The sequence below is a fragment of the Cyanistes caeruleus genome, chromosome 1 (assembly GCF_971803275.1).
Source record: "Cyanistes caeruleus chromosome 1, bCyaCae1.hap1.1, whole genome shotgun sequence".
NCBI lineage: Eukaryota > Metazoa > Chordata > Aves > Passeriformes > Paridae > Cyanistes > Cyanistes caeruleus.
The window spans coordinates 105,960,756-105,981,715 of NC_141701.1; the positions used below are offsets into that span (position 1 = coordinate 105,960,756).

At 40.7% G+C, this 20,960-nt stretch overlaps 1 protein-coding gene across 4 annotated transcripts in view; it reads right to left on the minus strand.

Moving 5' to 3' along the window:
* Positions 1-17,345, minus strand: part of SEPTIN7 (septin 7) — a 77,465-nt gene extending 60,120 nt beyond the window's left edge. Inside the window, exon 1 of one of the 4 annotated variants that reach the window (XM_086847471.1) lies at positions 17,109-17,345. The gene's annotated coding sequence lies outside the window, so the exon portion shown is untranslated. Of the gene's footprint in view, positions 1-1,902; positions 4,963-16,849 lie in introns of those variants that run through there. The other 3 variants (XM_086847469.1, XM_086847465.1, XM_086847462.1) reach the window with 3 other exon arrangements.
* Positions 17,346-20,960: the final 3,615 nt, after the last annotated feature.

A 20,960-nucleotide genomic window follows, 5' to 3' on the forward strand; every position in this document is an offset into this window, starting at 1 on the left:
TTTTATGAGACTGGACAGTTTAGTTATTTTACAAATAGATCTGAAAAACTGAAAACACTGTCTTGAGACAACTGTGTCCTTAAAGCAACACAAGGCACTGTTTTGCCATGGAGCAATGATTTCAGCCTTTAGGCTTTATGTCCATGCAAAGCTGAGAGGGTGTCATGTGATGGTTGTATCACCCCAGTTCCACAGTTTAAGAGAGCTGTACATATCCACACATCTGAAGTGCTGTGTACAAGATTAAATCCCACTCTCTAAAATTATCTTCATGAGCATAGAGGAATTCTGAAAAATAATTTGTAAAAAAAAGCTTTCTACTACAGGCACTGTTGCCTCAGAGCTTCTCTTTATGGGATACAGTATGGTTAATTCAAGTTTGGTATGTAGTTGACTTATTTATCTTGAAAATTTTCTTTCTAAAACTGAAAATAATTTCAATGCATAGAATATTTAAATTAGCATATAATTTTTAAATTAAAAATATTTTTTAATTAAAGCAAGCATATAAACCCACTTTCACCTTTAAAGTACTGACTGCAAGAACTAACCTCTTGGCAGTCCAACAGCAATAGTCAATAAATGGACTCTCTTCTTTAAGTCACACAACAGATTTCTCCATTTGGCAAATAAACTATTAAACTCAAACAAATCTACACCATTGCAAAGACTAAGTTAAACGTTCAGGTTTAAATACTCATAATGCAACAAATGTTATTACTTCTCTAAGTGCAGGAATCTTTGCATCATATCATCAAGGAACTTTTTTAAGGAATCTTTTTGTTTCAATATAGCTTTTGTGCATCTATAATCTCATCTGAAAGGTTTTAAAATATTTTAAATATCATCCAAGAATTTAAAATCCAAATATTTGTTATAATTTTCCAATCTGTTACTTCATGTAAAGAATGGAATTTATCACAATCTAAAACCCTGAGCAGGAGCCAATACTTCAGAGATAATACATGGCATGCAGGTCAGTGCTTTTCAAGATATTAAAGAGCTCCTTAACAATGAAGGTTCTTAATAACCACTAAGGATATGGAAGTGCTATTCATCCAACAAGATATGAAATATCTAATCACAGTCAGACACTCCTAATAGTTCTACTTGTCAACCAACTGCATTTTTTAGTATCTACATACCTTTTAACGTGTGTCATGTTTACCAGAAACAGCTCACCCTCTCATTAACTAATTCTTCTTTTGCTTAAAAGAATGGCCTTCCATATAATTCTTGTTCTGAACCCAAGTTATTCCTTTTCCCTTCCCCTTTAGATAAAGCTCCACACTTAGGACAGTTCTACTCCTAAGAACTTTTAGATCACTGAGTATGAAATGCTAAAAAGGAATGAATGGCAATTTTTGGGTTGCTTGCTCTGTTAAGTGGGTCTACAGTTACTACACCCACAATTCCAGATAATGAAATATAAACAGTAGTAACAAGAAAGATGAAGATGTATGAAATGTTACACTGGGCATTAATGCTGTGTTTAATATGAGCATTTGCTGTCGATAGGAAAAAGTCTTTAAACAACTGTAACTGCATTCCAGATTCAGATTTCTAGTACACCAATTAAAACTGAAGATTTCAGTGTACTGTTTTTCAAATGGTTGCCTTTGTTCATAACTTGGTACTTTCAGTAAGACCAAAACAAATTAGGAATTGAGTTTGCAACAGCTTTTAAAAGAACTTACTACCTTTTACTGTAAAAGAATTGACTTCCACTGTCTTGAACATGGTGCCAAATGAGATCTCCTGTTTCTAATACTTACAATACCTTCCCCTTAACTTTTATTCCTTCCTGATTTTCAACCAGCTGCTACCTAAACTCAATTTTATTTCCTCACTCCTTCTGTTCCCACATAAACTGTAAAACATCTGCATCGAAGTAATACTTACAGCTACTTTGTAAACAACACGTTTCCATCATTTTCAGGATTGAAGATATCAAGAGAATACATCCAGAAGTAGTCCGGTAAAATGATGAATTTGAACCATTGCAGCAATGAGTCCATACAGGCACAGCCACAATCCAGAGAAAGGAACAGGGGCAGTGTGAGGAAAAAAAGAAAAGAAGGAAAAGTTACTTACATTTGATCAAAATAACCCACAGTATTTTCCACCTAGTATGCTCAGCATGTAGCATTTTAAGCAGAATCACAGAATGGCTTGGGATGGAAGGAATCTTGAGGAGTATTACCTACTTCTAAATCCCCTGTCATGGGCATGGACACTTTCTACTAGGTCAGTCTGGTCTAAGCCCCATGGAACCTGACCTTGAACACTTACAGGGATGGGGCATCCACAAGTTCTCTGGACAATCAGTTCCAGTGCCTCACCACCCTCACAATAAAGAATTTCTTCCTAATAGCTCATCTGACCCTGTCCTCTGTCAGTTTAAGACCATTTCCCCTTGTCCTCTCACTTCATACCCTTGTTAAAATTCCTTCTTCAGCTTTCTTGCAGGCTTCCTTAATTTACTTTGTTAGTAACCTTAATTTAGTTTGGATTATACATAAGACAACCTAATTTCATGATAATATACTACATGAACTCCAGCCATTTAATGATCAATACAGGTAGTTATACAATAGCTCTTTTCTTCAGTTATTCCGCAGATTTTTTGTTTGCCATATGCTAGCTGAACCTGTAATCAGTTCAGGGATGTTTCTTCTTCATGCAATCCCATTTCACCACACTACTACACAGTGTCTTTATTTTAGTGTGGAAAAGGTACAAAGATGAAAACCATCATCACAGTATCCCAAGATTCTGTATTTCTAAATCACTTTATATATTCAGTGAACAGTGTCAATTCACTTCATTTGCAACACTGAGCATTAGAGCACTGCTACAACCTTGGGCACAACTGTCATGGTTCAACAGCCAGAAAATGAAGAACTAAGTAGGGAGCACAAGTTAAGTGTCTGTTCCACAACATCTAACTCTATGCATGACAAGAGGTCTACAACCGTTCTCCAACATGCCACTTGAAATACCTTAACTACAAAGCTGTACACCAAGATCCTTTAGGTTTCTTTTTGTCACTAAACATTTTCTCATATCTTGAGTATTTCAAGACATTGATACCAGAAGTAAAAAAAAGTATTTTTTTTTAAAAAAATCTTAATAGCAAATTCTAGGCCAGCAGTTAAGATGCTTCTGCACCTTACTATCTAATTTTTAATCAATCCTATAGCCTCCAAAGTCTGAATCACTTTTTGGAAACTTTACACTGTGATGGAAACAGCAGTTCAAAGTGGCACTGAAGTCCCCTTCTGCTTTTCTACCTAATGCACTATAAACTATTTTTATAGCCCTCTTCAGCCAGAGCCACAACAGCCCAGCACATCAGGTACACTGCTGCTGTACTCTTCTGAGAGAACAAAAGAGCAAAGCAGTGCTTATTAATGCCAGTCCTTCTCTGTGCCTTGCAAAAAGGTGACACAAGACACTCTGTGAGGAAGCTCCCTTTGCTTTGGGAGATAGACAGATGCACACCAGGGCCTCCTTCCATGGACAAGAGCATTCTATTTCAAAACCTATCATCCAGCAAGAGCAGCCACATGGGTCACACAAAAGTTCCTGCCTTCAACAGGTAACATACATACAGATGTAAACATACATCTAAGGTAGCACGTACAGCAGAATAAACAGAGCAGTTTAAGTTTTTCTTAACACCTCCACAGTCACCAAAGATCTCACAAGCATTTGGGATGAGGGTATTTTGTCACTTAAATATCATTTGACCAATTTCTCTTCCACACAAATTCCTCTTATAATCACAAAGCCAGCATCCACCATAACAATGACTTCCTCTGTACGTTGTTAAGAGGATGACTTTATAATTTCAAAATCACCTCCTGCTAGCTTAACTGCTGCACAGTAGTATCTTCATTGAAAAACAGCCCATATCATCTAATGTACTGCATTCAAAAGAAGCCATTTCATGTCTCTGACTATTCCTGCTGCTCTTACATAACTCTACTCTAGCTCTGTACTCTTCTGAAGAGGCCAGGGCAAAAGCTACAAACAGTATCCAAGAGGCAAAACACAGATCCAATGTCTGATCATGTGCTATCTCTTACTCTCTGATGCTTTTACCAATTCCAACATGTAACTTATTTGACTCCTTCCAAGCACTGAGCTGAAGACACTGTGAACTGTACACAAGACCTCACTCCTGAGTTTTAAAAAATGTTCACAGCTTGCCACTGAGCATCCAGCACACAGCAGCCCATGTATATCATTTTACATTCACCCATGATGCATTCCAGCTACCATTTTATAACAAGTTTTCCAATATTTTCATGTTCTTGCAAGTTGTCACCCATCTCCAATCCAACTTAGCATAAATAAAGGCAAGACATACAATTATAAATTTGGCCTTAGATGACTTTCAGTGCATCCACTCCGTGGATGTCAATGTTTAATATACATCTCCCTCAAGCAAAATGTCACAGCCCACACAGACCAGCTGCAGAGCTGGTGTTTTTGGATCCATCATCTGAATCAATGAATTAATAGCCAGCAGCAAACTGCTCTAACAATGCAAATGAGTGAAAAGAGAAACAAGGAATCAGTGGCTTCCCAAGCAGTTCTAAGGGAGATCACTGATTAAAAAAGACAAAAACTCCTTTCTTTTTACATAAGTCTATCCTCTTTGTTATTGCCCAGACACTGTAATTTACATTTCTCCTTTACTCTGGGATGACTGTGTTAGGAATGATACATTTAAAATCATTCTTCAGGTACTACCATTTGGGCCAAAAGATGAGAGTCTCTGGCCCAAGGTCCAGTGCCTGACAAAAGAGCGTGCCTTATCCCTCTGATCAAAAGAAGATTCAAGTCCAAGACAAGCTAAAGTCATTTTTTACCTCTATGACATATAACCTGGGAGTACAGTTCACACCCAGCATGGGTAAGTGCAGCTGCTGTGCACTGGTAGCAACCAACAGCCTGTAATACAATGTTATGAAAGCTCTTTGAGTATTTATGACATAGCCAAACCAGCAGCAAATATTAATGAAGACAGCTAGAGAGAAAATAGAACATGAAACAGAAAAGCAGTGTGACAGTGGGAAGTCACTGTCCTTTCCAATCAAAGCTGTCTTTAGCACTTCTCAATCAAATTTATGCTAAGAGAAATACTTGTTTTTCCTCTAGTCACCTTCCTAGGAAATACTGCTTTTAAAAGTACCCAGCAACATCACGGAAAACCCAAAAATTATTGAAATCTGACCACAACACAAAAATTATATTAGAAAAGGCAGATACCCTCCGCATTCGGCATATGATAGCAATGTTTGTTGTCATCAACAACGAAAAGAAAAACTGATCATTCCTCATGCATTTCACACAGCTGGAACCCTCTGAGCACAGTATTTTTTTTCTACAATTTATATTTGCCATGGTGTCAATTTGTTTTGGTAAGATAACTAGATGTAGGGTAAGTTTTCTTCATACACAATCTTTGAAAATATGTCAGTGCTGCTAAAACACAAGAATTTGCATGTGATCTAACAATTATTTCAGTAATTAAAATAGTATTTTTAGAACTTTTAGTTGAATTTCTGCAAACATGTGCAAATTGCACATCTTGCAACTTGCACATTTTTTTACTACATTCTTAAAATAGAGGTTTCAGGTAGCAGCATTTAGTGTAATAATGCTTCTACAATCCATGAGAACTTGTTAAGATACTATGTAGTACCTCAGCACTGACTTTTTTCTCTGCAAAAACCTTTAAGATAAACACAATCCAAATTAAAAAAAAAACAAATCAGAAAAAATCCAAACAACAAAAGCAGTGTGGAAATAAAAACATAAAAGGTTAACTCATCAGATCTATTTGCAAAGTTAAACTTAAGCTGAGCATCTATGAACACATTTGTCCTTTCACTATTCAAAGTAAAGTGAAAATATTTGCTGGGTCAGTAACATCTGCTGTAATCTGCATGGCAGAAGTCTAGCACTGATGGAAAGGAAATGAGCACTTCCATTCCCTCAAAGAGACATCAGCTGCAGCCTTTCTTTGCAAGAAAACAACTTGATTTCCTAATGAGAACCGAGGGTATGGCCTACATTAGAAAAAAGAAAAAATATTTTCATAAAGGATTGAAAAAAAGAAAATCCTTTCAATGCATAACCACAATTAAGAAACGAGCACCTCTTTCAGTCCTTAGTAGCAAGCTGAATAAGCCAATGAATAATAATTTCAAGCACTGATCCACTGAATGCACTAATTCAACTGTTCCTCAAAATCTCACTAGGGACAATGAGCGAGTATAGGTGAAGAATGAGCTTTAGGCTTCCCTTTTTTTTTTTCCCATATCAGACACTCTCATCTGGCTTATTAAAAATAGTGCTGAAATATGTGTGATGTCTAAGAGCAAAAGGACTCTGCACTGTAAAGACCAGAAAGAGTAGACAGCATAATCTGTCTGTTGAGCTACAGGCAGCATATCCAGGGGGAAAGCAGAAAACTCCGAAGAAAAACAAACAGGATGTAGTAGGCACACTAATAAACCTTAAGTTGTCTAGTAAACACAGATCTGAGAGACTTCAGAGCCAGAGTAAAATAAATATGCACAGCAGCTATAGCCAACACAGCCAGAGCTGCACTTCTCTGAGCAGCCAAAGTGCAAAAAGGCAGCCAACTACAGGAAAATGAAACCAGTTAGGTATTTAGAAAAACAAAACTAATTATAGATATATGGGGGAAGCGAAGGGGCAGAGAGGGAGGAAGGTTGTCAAATTATAAAAGCAGGCCTGTATAACTAACAAATACAATATTAAAAAGTTCTACCAACAATGATGACTCTACAAAATAATTCAGGCCAGCCACACAAATTGACCATTTTCTTGCAATAGCGCAACCTCCACTAGAATTAGCTAGGTAATTAATTTCTTGAAAATAAAGTAAACCTTTTCTGCATTTTAGATGAAATTTTCAAGTAAAAGAATACTATTTTAAAGCTTCTTGAGTGTTTGTGCATTTTCCTTTTATTCTGGATTTAAAAAACCTCTTAGTGTGCCTGCAGAGAGCAGCACACAAACCACCATCACACAGCAACTTGCATCCAGCTGAAATGACCAACTCAGAATCACATCTGACAGTGAAGTGACCGATTATCTTCCACTCTATAAAGTCAGGGTCGAAATGAAATGGCAGCTGGAGACTTCGTGTCAAGAATGGCATCAGATCACGCAGCATCAACCACACATCACTTGGTGCATCGATCACCACCGTTAACCTCTCTAACTCCTCCTCCTCAGTTTTGCTGTCCTCGAATGTTTATTCCAATAAAAACACTGAACCAAGGGCTGAAAATTAAAGATACAAAAGAGAAAAAAAATATTAAAAAACCCAAAAAACCAAACCCAACTATGGAAGATCCCTGGATACAAAGCCTCCAAGGAAAAGAAAACCCACTAAATACAAACAAACAACTCCAACAGGAATGAAAACAAACTATCTGTTATTACACTTCATATTTAACATGTCTCATGTCTATTTAGCTTGAGGATGTTTCCCAAAAGACATGTAAATAAAAGATTTCAATTAAAAAAAAAAAAAACTAGTAATTTTTAAAACCCCTATCAACCAATACCAAAATGATGGCATCTTTCAGACAGTTTTATCTCACATTATTTTCATCTCCTATGACATCAACTACACTGTGGTTTTGAAAAGAGACATTTTTAAGGAAATGGAAATTCTCCCTCAAGTAGGTCAGTGCCTCTACATGAAGACCATTTCAAAAATCTCGCTTAGCACTAGAAGCACAGAAGAAAAAAAGCAACAAAGCACAGTATTAAGAAACAAACTAATATGCTGCAATGCATCATTTTGTTCCTTTGTCATATCCTTCTTCAGTTCCTTCAGGTTCACCCTAACATTGCATTTTCCCTTCAAAATTTGCATACAGATGGATCAGTTAACTGAAAGATTCAGCAGGTGACAATCAAAAAAAGAAAATGGAAAAAAACAATAAACAACCCAAGAACAAACCCAAACCAACTGATTCCCACACAAAATCTCTGGGTGAAGCAGCAGCAACAGCACAGGCATCTCATATAAGCCCAAGCACAGACATGAGTTTCCCAGGAAGAGTAGACTGCTGCAATCCAACTGGCAGTATTTCAACCAAGGGACTCTGAAAAAGGCATTTGCAGGTGTGCACTTTGCACTTCCTTCAGTTCAATGCCTGGAATCCCCACAGAAGTGAACTCCCCAGCAGCACATCCCATTCTCCCTCCTCATCAAGCAGCTGTCACAATGGCAGGACAAGAAATAGCATTATTACAGTTCTAGCCCAAAGGGTTACTATCAGATCTAGTAAAATTTCTTGAACGTGTAGGTGCAGAAATGCTAATGAGAGGTGAATCATTCATGCAAAAATACTCAAGTACATTCAGCATAGTCTAAATGAAGTGTATTCCCCTTAAAGAGAAAAATTACTCTATTTCATCCTGATTCTTCTGTTAACGTGGACAATTCTCATTTGAGAAGTAACTAAGGTGAAGGGCTTTCACTACACATTTCTGTATAGTGGCTGCAACTCATTCAAATATGGAAGTCATCTGTTTCTGTATATCCATATTTTCCTATACTAGCTTCTATGCTGAACTCCTTACCCTCTGCCATAGAGAAGCTTTCAAGTGTTCTGCTGGTTTCACCACAACAGACATTTTGAGATAAAATTTTAAGGCACATGTCCCTGTTCCCCCTATAAGAGCATATTTCAATGATACCAAAACACAGAACTGAGGCTTTTTAATTATAATTTTCATGACATGCTGAAATATTTTTGTGTTTCAATTCTTCTGCTACGAAGTTCATCAAACCTTGAGAAAGGTCTGTAGGGATATTATTACATTACTAATACTTAGAGAATTTTACCTTTTAACTATTTCCACACTGAGTTCTCTATTTAGAATATAAAGAATTCTAATGAGATCAAGATGATTAAAAAAAGACCCAGGTGTTATTTCAAAAAATTACGCCAAGTCAAGTATTAAAAACCACTCCATGTGTTAAATTTAGATGTTATGAAACGCAGCTGGCTGGTTGCATTGTTTTAAATTATCTTTATTTTTAAGCTAGGGAGATATTACAGAAAGATAGCTCCCATTGTAATTACCGTGTAAGGAAGATAGGTAAGATTGTTTCCCTGTGAGTTGCAACGGCAACGGATACAAAGAACCGTCCATACCTACAGTAAAATTTACCATCTAGGTTTAATATTAAGACTATTACAATATGGAGTTGGGAAAACTACCATTCACCAGTAAAATAGTTTGGCATTTAGAAATGGTAAAGTTTTATTTCATTTACTCCATGTCAAAGATTTTAATTTTTAACTTGGTGTTTACTGCACATGTTTTTCAAAGAGGAAGGCAACACATCTGAGAGCAACCAAATCACCAGCAGTCAAAATGCTTTGGATGACGAAACTGTAAGGAGTGAAGCTACAGCTGGATTACAAACCACCCAGTGATTAACAGCACCAAAACTGTTGGTTTCTCAACTTCCCAAATCCTTTTGGTTTTGGCTTTAGTAAGGAAGCTGGCTGTGAAGAGCATGCATTACATGGTCCAATGAGTACACCAGATGAACAGCTACCCTGCATGATCAGCCCTGCCAAATTTTCAAGTGGGAGTTACATCCTCTCCACACCTTGCTGCCACACCAAAGTACTCAGCAGGCAAGATTCACAACCAGAAACACAATTCAAAGCAACAGAAAATCCAGGATCATTGTTGATGCCCACAACAACTCACACTCACGTTTATCTAGGGGGATACTGCATGCCTTGCAGGCAGATCACAAGGCTACAGGCAAGTGAAAATCATTCAACCAGGTCAATCAATCAGGTTAGAGGTCATCCATTCACACTTCTTTGCAGAAGCTGTGTCTTAATCACTATCAAAATCTTCTCCAAATCAACTCTTACATGTGTTTGGACAAACAAGTCAGTGACTCTTCACTACTAACATACTGACTTCAAATAACTTATCTTGGTCTGCTTAAAATACTAATATAATTTCGAACTCCCCAGCTGAAAATTTCAACTGTTCAAGAATTCTGAACACAACAAATCTCAAAAGATCTTCTAGAGTCCCTATTCTTAAAGACATGAAAAGAAGTACCACCACCCAGCTCAAAAATTAACTTGCTACATTTGCAACTGCTGGCAAGGAAAAACTCCCTGCTGAAATTCCCAGCTTTCCTTGCCAAACTTTTATGGGATAAGGGCTCATTACCCCTACCTTGTTCTCCCTTCAAGCATGTAGTCTTCAGCTTTGAACTTGTAATATTTAGCCATTTTTTCTTAAACTGATTGAAAAGGAGATTCCTTTTATTCACAATCCTCAACTGTACAACAAAACAAACAACTACATACTATGGTTTTTGCCCCAGTCTCTTTAAGGTCCAGTTCCTCACTGTTTCAATCTCTCACATAGAAACTGCAGGTTCTTTCCACTGCTCTGAGAACTTACTGGTTTGCAGATGCCCACAGAATTGCAAATAAGAGCACTGAAGGTCAATACTTGGCACAGCTGAACAGTAGGATAGGTGGCTGCGAATTTCAGTACCATAATGCAGCAGTTTGCAGTCTATTCTCCTCTAAATTCTCCCTCAACTAAGTTAGATAGAAATAAAGAACACAGAAGGCAACAGGACGGCTTCCCTTTACCCATGATCAAGGGATTACTCAGACCTCGATTTCACACCATCTGGCAAAGCCTCCCAAAACTACATTAAGATAATCTTGAATCTCTTGGTTTGTCAATACACCTTTACTAACTACAATTAGGACATTTCTACTCTCAGAAGCAAAGGATGGGGAGAAATAAGAGGATGGGTTTCTTGGCATCAGTCTACTTTGGAAATTTTCACTTTCCCAAATGTGAAATCATTAAATTACATTTGAGCCAGCATCTGGAATTTTACTAAGGCGTATATTGGTAAAATCACACATTCAGAAAAGCCTCTCCCATGAGAAAATTTCCAGAGAATTACATTTCTCCAGCAACAGCTTTTAAGGCCATGAAACTGCCTTTTTTTTTCCCCCTTTTATAACAAGAAGTCAGCTAAAACTGGTATCTCAAGATATCACCTCAGTCATGACTACAAGACCCTCTGCACTGTGAGATTTCTGCAGCCATCATTAATGAGGGCCTTAGTTTTGCAAATCGCTCTAGAAAAGTCCTAATGCTAATATAATATTACCATAAATGTCATAGGCAATGATTCAACAGCCTGTAATAAAAAGCCTCACCTCACCCATTCAGTGATCAAGGAGAAAGCAATAGGAGCTAAAACAAAAGCCATTAAACTTTGCCCACTTGTGTTTATCCTCAGATAAGTCACCAGCTCTCTCACCAAGGGGAGAGTACTACATTCTCAACCACTAGCACTAATTCCTCCAACAGGATGCAGTCTTCCTCCTTCCCTATCTCAACCACTGGCAGAGCAGAAATAAACAAGCTGTACACCTAGATCAACTAGCATGTATCTCTGCTGCCTTGGGCACACTAACACAGCAACTGCCAGCCTACATCAAGATTCAGGGTTTGGGTGGTAACAGAAAATCAAGCTTCCTTCTCTTTGCAGCAGTGCAGCGTTACACCAGTCTAAAGCACACACTAAACCAAGGCTGCATGTATCTCTCAACTGCCCAAGTGGTCCATTTCTTGCCTTGAGCCCACTCACATATCTTTTCCCACATCAACACTTCCATGACAACATGGAAGAAAAGGCTCAGAGAGCTCAAGTAATACAAAGAAAAATCATCCTGAGGAAGAAAGAGCAGGCAGACCCTGCGAGCTGAGCTCCATGAACTGACTCACTATTGGGTTGAAGAGGCATCAGGGTGGGTAGAGCAGCAGAACTGCCTCCTTTCAAGCAGCTGGCCAACAGATTCACCCAGGAACTGCACCAGCAGGGTCAGCTCAGGCTCCCCTCCTATTAGTTCTGATAACTACACATCGAACAAGCGAGATTAGTTCACACACCCAGCTGAAAACAACTCTACTGTAAGGTTAACTTTCCATTACATCAGCAAGCTCATCTAATCACACCACTATATGAACACAAAGTTTTTATACACTGTGCACAGAAAAAAACATACAATCAAGACAGGATTTTTCACCTGCAGTCCAGTTACGTATCAGTCTAAGCTATAAAATCACATGGTAAAGTTCTTACAAAAGAAGAAAAAGGAAAGCAGAGGACACTGCTGGACACAATAGAATTTCCTGCACACTGTGACAGAATTACACATAAATGAAATTAAAACATTGCAATTGGCCAACTTTGGAAAAGGTCTGATTTAAGATTTATGTTAATGTTAACTTAAGTATTCTTGGCAATTTTGACCACCTCACTAGGTCAAGTTTCATTTTATTTAAAGTTCAATATGAAACATGACATGAATGTTTTTTTAAATGTACAAGATATAAAAATAGACAGTATTTAATGCATTACTTTTCTAAGAATCTACCTGCCCATAATTCAATAATAATCACTGGCAGCAGTACCAACCTTCATGCCATCTCACAGTTTTCTCAGCATCAACTCCAATGACCTACAATGCTTTTTCAGACAAATGTAACTCCAGAAATTCAGCCATCAGGGACTTTGGCTGCCTTTCCAAAGGGTTTCTTTGTAATAATGGCACTGTATGATAGTGATGTATATGATAATATATGATTTCTGCATATATTGAGACTGTTTTAATTGGAATTTGAGAAACTACTCCTTTGTAGCTCAACACTCACCAACAATGTTGAAGAGCACATCTCATACACCTAGTTTATATTTCTATTTTCTGGTCATTCTCCGGTCATGCTTTACCCCACAGCACAGGTAAGAAGTCTCATATGGGGTGTTCTCTGCTTTAAGACCACTGTCATCCTTTGATCTCTTTCATCTAACAAAAGAGCAGTCTAAAGTAATTTTTCTTTTCTTCAGGTCTCACATCTTTTGAGAGTATGATGCAATCTTTCAAGTTAAAGAGATCTATTTTAAAAGTGTCAGACCAAAACTATGTGCTGTATCTTTATATTGATCCCACTAGAGCTACAATGGGTCATGGGAGGAATCAATCTACCTAATGTTTTAATCAATCCTCCTCCTGGTTTTAAGTCAGCATCTTAAGTAATCAGATTAAAAAATAAAAAATTAAGAAAAGTTGTATCTGCAGGTGTTATTTTCAATGCTGACCAAAAAAAAAATTCTAAATCTTCTGTGCCACTAAGAAATAAGTCAGTTCTATTTTAGTTTAAGTGCTTCTGGATGTAACACCCAGAGTGATATTGCTCAGCAATACTGCTTCCAAAATTATTTTCAAATGTGTACTGAACTATCACTGTGTTAAATGACAGAAATGTGGCGTGAAAATAGCCACACAAAGAGCCATTTGAAAATAAGATAGAGAAGTATTCTGTTACCCATGAGTGCCTTTAAGAAGGGCTGCTGGGCAGTGACTCTGAGCAGCAGCCCTGCCAGCCTGTGTGACCAGCAGGTTCTTGTAAGGCACATCAGAAGCATGGAATAGCACTGATGCACAAAAAGCAGAAGATTAAGTGGCTTTTGGGGGAAGGAAGTCCAGGACACACATCAGAACAAGGTTTAGTCAGGCTTGTGTTTTACACTGCTCTAACTCAAACTCTGTCAAAAGGAAAGTGGATGCATATTAGCTTCTGAAGTGCTTATGAACCTACTGGCTACTTTTTGATTTTTAATGTAAAGTAAGGATACTATGGCTTACAGAGTTTTCACAGCCATGTCCATGCAGTGAAACCAATACCTGGTTTTACAGGGCTGCTGCATTAAACTAAAGTTATGAAAGTAAATATTGACTTGATTCTTTCCTATTTAAGAATCACACAGAAAATAAAAGAGCTACCTGATGACATTAGAGAGTTATCAGTATGCAGCCATTAAACCAGGGCTGGAAAAAAATTTGACTCATCCCTGACATATATGAAACTCACTCTGGCAAGGTGAACAGGAAATCACTGGTTTCTGTGACCTGAGTTCCTGGCCCTTGCAGTTGAGACATGCCTTTACCTCGTGTGTGCCACCATCCCACCTCTGCAAGACGTCTATTCCACAAACATCAGCTAAGGACGTTCAAACCCTCCCAGGGAATAGTTTGTGACCGCCTACAGTTTAGCACTACCCCAAATTTGAATTACTAATTTAAACGAGGCTTAACAAAACTACTTAAATGGTGACTAAATGCCATTCTAATTACAGAGCACAATTTGCAATTAACTAGCTCATTTCAGGAGCTGGAGCACCAACTTACAGAAAACAGAATGTCGCTCATACATACACATCTCCGGTCTAGACAGGTTAAGTGAACAGTCTGGCAATAAACTGAAGCTAAAAATGTGTGTCATACTACAGTCCTCTCTCCTACACCTCCTCTGAGGCAATTTTTCCTTCACTGACTTTATGTTTAAAATGAGGTTTTGAATCTGCAGCCATTGTATTTTGTAACTATTTGTTGTCTTAATGGGTATTTGAAAGTAGTAATGAAAACACCACTGCAGCAGCACTGAGCTACTAGAACTGAAGAAAATAAAGCACACAAAGTATGAGCCTGCCCCATGGAAGAGACTAAATACCACTAAGTTGACAGACAGTTAAAGAAAAAAAAAGTCTGTGCTCTGCACGTTTAGACGTTCCCAGGCAAGAAAAAAAAAAGCAAAACCTCTTGTATTTTAGCTTACAAAGCAGACAAATCTGAGCTTTCATTTCTGCACAAGATAAACAATCAAGTTTTTATCCATATACACAAAAAACACACATGCACTGAGTATGTATCTGAAGCACTGTTTTAACTGAGACCAGTTACTTGCCCTTATGGGTAAACAGAGGGAAATGCTGTGAGTTTTTATCAGTGCATGGATGATATGCACAGCTCCTGTTATATGTACTTCGATTTCAAAATGACTTAAGTAACAACACTTTCTTCATAGTAGCAAACACAGAACAGATGACGGTCTTAGATTCCAATTTGGGTTTCAACACAGACTAGGCAGTAATTAACCTTTAAAGCAATGGCTTCTTGAAACCCACTCTCCTAAGGTAAAAAATTTCTATTTATTGTTTTATTATTCACGAGTCAGCTTAAAAAAAATGCAGTCATCCAAAGTCAGACTGAATTACTGTTCTTATGTCCACAAATGAACAGCTAAAGATGCTAGTAATCCCACAAACTAAGCAAGTCTCAAGTGAAAGATGCTAAACACTACACAAAAATACATTTTCCCTTATTCCGTAACACTTCAGCAGGTAAAATCTTTATTATATATACAGAATTATAAAGAAGAAATAATATTAGTTTGGTATCTCAGTGAAAGTTCTAGCCATAAATTAAATCATTTAGCAATGAGAAGCTTTTACTACAAAAAACCTCACTTGCATAAGAAGGTATGGTCTACCTTTTAAACCTTTTATACATACAGCAGTGGCCCATCTAACTTTTATAGGAACTAAACCTGCACATTTTACATAAGCTGACTTTTTTTTGGTCATGATATTAATACAGACCATAAGTATTTCTACATATAGAAGCATTTCTTTCACTGAGCACAACCTGAAGCCACTGTCAGTCAGAAGGAGATTACAATGGCCAGGAAAAAACATTCAGTGAATGGGTAGTTCTGACAGCCTTCTGTTCAGCGACATTTCATCTGCAGGAGGCGGCACACAAACTGCACGCAGAAGATTCCTGAACGCTGTCTTTTCTTGGAATTATATTTGCACATAACTGGTTCAGCATGAAGCCAACAACTTCACGCTAAAATAAGTTTAGCTGCTTTTCCGTAAGTCACCCATTAAAAAAAAATCTTCGTGCATAATCGCCCCTTTTCCCAACCACCCTCCTGAAACACCAAGCACCCCTCCAATTTATTCTGCAAGACTGGTTCGCTAAGAGAGCGGATCAAACGGAAACTGCTCAAAAAAGTCATTTCATACAGAATCCCGGGGCAGCTGCTCGAAAATTGTAATTTCTACTTTCTCCTTTTTACAAACGCCCGGCCGAGGCCCCCTCGAGCCGCAGGGGCAAGGGCTGGGCCGGCGTCCGTGCAGGGGCCAATAAAAGCCAGACCCAAGCGAGGTCTACCCCTCCAAAAATGCCCTAGAGAGGAAAGGAGAAAAAAAAAAAGAAGAAAAAAAAAGAAGAAAAAAAAATGAAAAAAAAAAAATGAAAAAAAAAAAAAGGCAGAAGGCAGCAAGCGAGGCGGGCAGGCGGCTGGCGGGCTCCCGCTGCCACACACGCTCCCACCCGCGCACGGGCGCCCCCTTCCTTCCTTCCCCCTCCTCCCGCGATTCCAGTCCCACCCGCTCCTCTCCCGCATATTTGAAAGGCTGCTTTAATTCCTGCAGCAGCAAATTCCTCCCTCCCAAATTTGGGCGCAAAAGGAGAAAAAGGGGAGGAGGGACCGGGATGAAGGGGGAAGGGGAGAAAAGCGAGGGAGAAGAAATATCTCCGGCATTCTCGCCGCCCGGCTCCCCAAGCCCCGCGCAGGCATTATACAATTTCGGCGAGGCAGGAAGTGACTGAGGGGGGGTAGGGGGGAGAGGCGGCGGCGAGGGGAGCTGGAGCCGCATCTAAGGAGAACGAGGAAGGCGGGGGGCGGCCAAAGGGATGGGGGGCCCCGCGGCGGGGCCGCCAGGATGGGAGCTTCGGCGGTGCCCGCTGTATCTCCCCCCCGCCCCGCGCCGCCTCTCAGCCCACCCATCGCGGAGACCCCACGGCCGCAGGCTCGCACTGTCACGGCCCCCCCGCCGCGCCTCGGCCCCGGGCTGGAGACTCACCCATGGCGCTGGCCGGCGGCGGTGCGGCTGCCGCTGCTGACGCTGGGCTCCGGCTGGCTGCTCGTCCTCCCGCCCTGCCTCCCTCAGCCGCGGCGGCACCGAGCGGGCCGCCCCCTCCTCCCCGAGCGCCTCCCGCCAGCCAACCCGGCGGCGATTCTCCAACGCCCCCTACGCCGATTCCGCCGAGGGGCCGCGGCCCTTCCGCACGCAGCGCCTACGCGCTCCCGCGGCCGGACGGACTTAGCGGCTCCGCTCCCGCCGCCGCCTCCGCCTGCTCCTCCTCTTTCTCCCTCGCCGCCTCCGCCCAGCTCCTCACACGCTCTCCGCCCGCCTCTCCGAGCACGCAGCGGCTTCCGGCTCAGCCCCTCCGCCCGGCGCGGTCCCCACGTCTGTCTCCCGCCCCTCCCAGCCCGGGGTCGGTCTCGCTGCTATTTCCTCCCGCGCCGCGCCGGAGAACAGAGGGACCGCTCGGAGGCCATCTTGGAACCGGGCGCACGCTGCGGGAGCGCAAAGGCCGCACGGAGGGCTCTGCCCGGAACAAAGATGTCCGCCCGGCTTGACGCGCGGGGCGAGGCGGTCGCGCCGCCCCCGCCTTGCGCCGGGGCCGTGCTCGGAGCGGCGCTGCTCCGTGCGCGCCTGGCCGGGCCGGGCCGGGCCGGGGGCCCTGCGGTTGCTCGGCCGCCCGCCCACGCAGGCGGCGTGGGGGAAGGCCGGCGGGAGAGCGGCACCGGGATGGGCAGAGCGAGCGAGGCCCTCAGCCGCCCTTACCCCCGGGGAGCCTCGGGCTGCGGCACTGCGGCGCTCCACTCGCTGCTCACCCCACATAGTCACTATCGGGTGGCCAAGTGCCCTGTAATGAATGAGGACTCAGTGAAAAAAAAAAAAAAAACAACCGACCAAAACACAACCAAACCATTTGAAGGCAGGCAGGCAGGCACTAGGTAAAATCCTTCTAGGGGGCCGGAGGGATGCTTGGGTGCCCTGGGAATCCCACTGCCTGACCTACCGCCTGGGCTGGTCTAGCACGTCCCGGAGACCCTGAACTGGCTCCTCGGAAAAGTTTCTGCCAGCCGAGCTAAATGTACACTGCAGTACAGAAGTGACTTGGGAAAATACAGAGCTCTCAATGTTGTATTTCCGTTTTAAGTTTTGGATATGTATCTGTCCAAAGGCTCCAAGAGCCTTCTAAAATCTTGGATATTTTATACCTGAACTGGAATACTGGAGACCTGTATTTATGATGTGTGATTTGAAACTTAGCATACTTTCTTTTGTGTCAGGGATTTTCAAGTATGCTCCTTTCCTGGCCTTTTCTTTCACATAAAGCACAGTGCACTTCTCCACTGGGGAAAGGTGGTTAGCAAAAAGGTAAAAATAGATCAGTTTACTGTTTATTATATCATTTGTTGCTGCCATTATTAAAAGTACATCTTAATATCATGCCCTGGTACTGGAAGGGTGAAAATAGCAATTTTCATTTCAGCAGCAAAAGGAAATATTTCAGTAATGCAATATTTCTGTAGGCAGTCATAGCCAGGTAGGCTGGAGAAACAAAGAAGACACTAAGTTTGCCTTTGTTTCTCACAGAGTTCCACCCAGTTCTTTCCTGTCTAATGTACTACTTTTTTTTCTTTTTTTTTTTTTTTTTTGTGCATTTGATAAACAAATACTTTTTATGACAACAAGGAAAATGCATAATCTTTTCAGAAAGGTATGCAGCCCTTTACAATGTGGTTCAGCACTGTTTAAGAACTGGAAGTATTACAATATACTGTGGTTCTTGGGTGCCCAAGGGAAAGAGATTTTTATTATCATTGGTCACAGGTCTGCCAAATGTTATCTCATAAATCCTTGTCTTTCACAATGGATGAGGTAAGAAATAACTTTTTTTCATTCTGGTTGGTTTAGGAGGTAATGTCCATGGCAATGAGATAGAGCTACATTGCTTTTGTGGTTATTTGAATACCAAAGAGAGACATTTTACACCACAGAAGCTGTTCACTGAATGCAAAATATGGTCCCCACAGCCCAAATACACTGTGGGAAGACAAACAATACAAATAATACTTGTTTTCTCTCTTGTAGTAAGGGCTTCACATTGCTTAAAAACATTTATCTTGGTTTTCAGATATATAATGTTGAGAAAATAGCATGTAACTGATGGGGATATCTTCAAGTAGGAAATCATGATTTTGGGGAATTCCCTTTGAAGTAAAACATTACTTTGTGGATTGACAGTTGGAAAAACAAAAGTGAGCTTGCACCTTTGAAACCTACTGCAAAAACTGGTACAAGCTTAATGAGGAAGCAAGATGCAATCCAATGGGTTTTATGTGAGGTTAATGTCCTGTTTTTCTGGGTTGTGAATAGCAGTGTGGAGGGGTGTCTCTTTTCATACAGCAATTCACAGGCTTCAGAAGATTCTGCAAAACTGTTCATTTTGAAAAATAAAGTGAATGCAAATGGGTCCCTGGGGTTTCAAAAATATCATGTTCTGTGTACAATATAATAAATCCAATCTTTTTTCATTCCTGTAGCGATCTGCTGCTCCTCTTCAAAAGCAAAGGCTTCATTAAATATGTCATTGAACTTTAAAAAACTGAACTCAATAAGTAAATTTCAGGATTCTGTAGATTCTGTTTATTTGATTCAAATATGGAAGATACAATTCTGTGACTGCTTTTTGTGAAATTAATGAAAAGCTTGCAAACTTAAATTTAGGACACTACTTGACATAACCCCCATCTCTGTCCATCTTGTCTTCTGATAGAGAAACTAAAACCACTTACTTTAATTTAGAAAATCTGCTAAGGTTGCCTCCAGGTTGGTTCTCAACAAGCCAAGCCAGTTTCAGTCTCTCACTGCCAGTGAGACATAGGAAGACTATTTTGTTTTTGTATTTCTTTTAATGTAAGCAGATGTGAGTCACTAGGTGAATTTGCACACAGCATTAGTTCCAGCATGAGATGTGGTGGAATTACTGCACTTGTAGTCTGCTGACTTGGTCCTGAATGGCAACTCCAATCCCTCCTGGATCTCCAGACTGAATCATGCTTGCTCAGTCAGTCCAAAGTATGCAGTATCCTTTGGAACTTCTGTGCAAGTGTGACAGATATTTGTGTACCGGGCAATGTCTTGCTGAAACAACCAGGTTTTTTATACCAGCTGGGTGAAGTCCTAAGCTCTTGCTCCTGTCTGCAGCCTAACTCTTGCAAGATAGGAGGCTGAGGATGCCCAATGGGGAATAATGAGCACAGCATCCTCCTTCAAACCCATCCTTAAATTTCAGATTTGTAATCTACCAGCATCGTGGCAACTCTTTGACCCCTGACCAGAAGCATCTTTTGTCCTTGTACTGTGTTGCCTCTTGGACATCTGCTGCCCCTTAAATTGGATGATCTCTTTGTAAATGCTGCCATTTTGCTTTTTTCTCTTGCACAAGAAACAGCAGGAATACAAATGGTAGCAGTAATGTGAGGCATCAGGTGTCACATCTGTCTTGTCCATTGATCCTGTCCTTTGGGGACATACCAAGTCAGTACAGTTATTTGCCTGAATAAACATTTCCAGAGCCAAGCCTGTATTTATGGCACTCTTCTGTTCTCAGAGGAGGAGGGCTGTCATGAAACAACCCTTGTGAACTCATAAGCAGCACAGTAACAGCTAGAGGTGTGGAGCATCTCTCCTGCAAGGAGAGGCTGAGAGAATTTGTTTTTTTCAGCCTGGAGAAGGCTTCAGGGTGACCTGATTGCAGCCTTCAGTACCTGAACGGAGCCTACAAGGGAGAAGAGGGACTGGAGCATGTAGTTACAGGACAAGGGGGAATGGCTTCAGACTGAAAGTAGGTTTAAATTAGATATATAAAATAAATTATTTACTGTGAGGGTGGTGAGTTACTTGAACAGGCTGCCCAGGGAAGTTGTGGCTGCCCCATCCCTACAAGTGTTCAAAGCCAGACTGGATGGGGTTCTGAGCAACCCCGTCTAGTGGAAGATGTCCCTGCTCATGGCAGGCTGTTTAGAACAAGATGATCTTTAAAAGCCTCTTCTAACCCTGGCCATTCTGTTATTCTATCCCAACTGTCATTACTGCTGCATCATGACTGTCATCT